This window comes from Balaenoptera physalus, assembly GCF_965194825.1.
Source record: "Balaenoptera physalus genome assembly, chromosome: 2".
NCBI classification, from domain to species: Eukaryota; Metazoa; Chordata; class Mammalia; order Artiodactyla; family Balaenopteridae; genus Balaenoptera; species Balaenoptera physalus.
In genome coordinates this window covers 328,955-331,660 of record NC_138883.1, presented here as the reverse complement: position 1 = coordinate 331,660, position 2,706 = coordinate 328,955, and the positions used below count along the sequence as shown (strand labels likewise).

Sequence of the window (2,706 nt, the reverse complement as noted above, 5' to 3'; positions counted from 1 at the left end):
AGCCATTTGTGTGTAGGGACACTAGACTGTTCTTCAGCACTATGCATGGGACTACTTTAAACAATTGCCCCAAATCACAGAAATGTGAAAAGCATGGCCCTATGTTGACCCCAGAAATTGCTCATTTACATGACGGGAGTTAAAAGAAGAAAAGAGATTACCTCCTTGACAGACCTCAGATGGGAATGTGTGTGTGTGTGTTGGGTGATTCAAAGAACCAGCCACATTGTAAATGTCCTTGAATGATCACAAAATGACAGGATTAATTTTGGGGTGCTAATAAAAACTAGTAAGTAGCTGAATTTCAAAATATGTAATCTGTGAATAGTGAGGATCATTGCATGTGCAGTATTGGAGCACTCTGGCATCAGAGTCTATAACACTGTATGTTGCAGAATTCAAACTGTTTCTGCAGGTTGACTGAAAGCAGGAGGGTGTTTCTCTTCCTTCCACATGTACAAAAATAAGACAAAAATTAATAATGTTCAAAAATCTCTTGTGTATTCTCAGGATATTTACAAGTTTCACAAACATCAGTCTCAGACTGAACATGATGGTGAGCCTTAGGGTTGTACTGAGCTCCTTTGTGAAAAAGAAAAATAAAGAAATGAAAAACAACCTTAATTCCTGTATACTATATGTGTGTGTGTATATGTGTATATATAGATATACATATATCTATATAGAACTATAATAAAAATAAAATTAAACAAATATGTACATGCACACAAATTTTATAGACACAACATAATCCACAACAATGAAACATTAGGACACAGAACAGGGTCTCTGGTGGAGCTCCTGGGCAGGAAGAGGAAAGCAGAGGTTCTAACAAGAATTCCCTCCAGCCCCTCTCTGCACCTGCTGCAGGCCTCAGCCCTGTACTTTGTGGGTCCTGATCGCCCCCTGGTGGTTACGGGCCTCCGTGCAGGGAGGTTTGTGTCTGGCCTCACACTGATTTCCCCTCACTGTGTCTCTCGTACAATAATACACGGCGGTGTCTTCAGTTGTGAGGCTGCTCAGTGATAAATAGACTTGGCTCTTGGAGGTGTCCCTGGTGATGCTGAGCCGGGACTTCAGAGTTGGGTTATAATATGTGCTTCCACCATAACCCATCACACCAACCCACTCCAGCCCCTTTCCTGGAGCCTGTCGGACCCAGGATACCTCAGAGCTGGTTAATGAGACTCCAGAGACAGTGCAGGTGAGGGAGAGGGTCTGTGAGGGCTTCACCAGGCTGGGTCCCGACTCCTGCAGCTGCCCCTGGGTCAGGACACCTGTGGACAGAGAGAACCACGGTGACTCATGGGCTCAGATGCAGCTTCCCCGTGTGTTCATGGTTGAATCCCTGAGACACTCACCTCTGGGAGCTGACACCAGAAAGAGGAAGAACCACAGTGGATTCATCTTCTTGCAGATGAGATTCATGAAGCCCAGAAAATGTCTTCAAACATGAGGAGAGACCCGTATTTAAGTGAACAGGTACTTTGCTTTTACCTTGTGGTCTAAGGGGATATTTGCATATAGGAGGGACCTTTTTGTAAAAAGCATCAAGTAGTGAAGGGAGGTCCCTGTAGCTGGGGCTCCTCCTGTGAGGAGGGTGTTGGTTGTGCCCTCGGGGAACTCAGCCCCCACCTGGGGTCCCCCTCCTGATTCCTGGGGGACCCTTTGTCCAGGAATGAAATGATACTGAAGGGCTAGTCGGTAAAGCAGCTGTGCTCAAGGATTAATGGCAGATTTGGGTAATGGACTTTAATCACATGGATGTATATATTTCACATAAATACCCATCAGACATTCAGGGTCCTCCAAGATATCAGACACAGATTCTTGTTTTTTCCTTTCTGCAATACCTCATGTTTATTTCCTGGATGCGTAAATATTTGAGACAAACCATACATGTAATAATCACATTGAATTCAGACAAAGTCAAGTAAAATTTAATGTTTATCATAATTCACAACGGACTTCATGTTTCCCTTAACTTGGGTGAACATTTCTTCCCCTGACACCACTTAAATATTTTCAAGAGTTGCTCTGGAGGTGGATTTATTCATAGCAACTAAACACACAGCGTATTTTGTGGAGAAGGTAGTCATTCCTGCTGAGATGGTCATGGTTCCTAGCACTGCTGACTTGGCCAGTAGCCTGCCCTGCCTTTTTCCTGTGCACAACTGAGTGTCTGCACGAACACCGTGAGCTTCAGGGCTCCTTCCTTGAGGGTGGACATTGAGGAATCCCCAAGGCTTCCAAGGACTAAGAACAGACAGCTACGGGGAGCTCCTCAGTACTCCAACATGCTGGGCAGGTGACCTGGTCACAGCGCGCAGACTCACTCCTTCTAGAAGTGTTCCTTTCTATCTCTGTCACTGCCAGTGATGTTGGAGGTCAGGAAACACAGTTCCCACTGCACTTGGTGAGAGAACATGCATGATTCTTGGAAGTAAACCTTCACAGTGAATGGCTTGCAGAGTATGAGGGCGTCATAGTCAGAGGAAAGCCCCCACCTCAGCAAGCAGGTTCCCTTGAAAAGTCCACCTGAGAGCAGCTTTCCTGAGTCCCTGGGTCAGTGAGTCCTGGAACTGTGCCTGAGGTCATATAAGTAAGCGGTGCTGGAGAGCAGAGCACAGCTCCATCCCAGCTCACTGTGGGCACTGAGGATGTGGCCTCACCATCTGCATTTCAGTCTGCAAGGATGTAAATTAT

General features: G+C 45.8%; 1 long non-coding RNA gene across 1 annotated transcript; it reads right to left on the bottom strand.

The window, feature by feature from the left end:
* Window positions 1-977: 977 nt before the first annotated feature.
* On the bottom strand, window positions 978-1,454 carry LOC309655073. The gene is made up of 2 exons (XR_014260611.1): window positions 1,362-1,454; window positions 978-1,277 (listed from the first exon to the last, which is right to left on the bottom strand). It is a non-coding gene; the product is annotated as an uncharacterized lncRNA (long non-coding RNA).
* Between the last annotated feature and the right edge of the window lie 1,252 nt (window positions 1,455-2,706).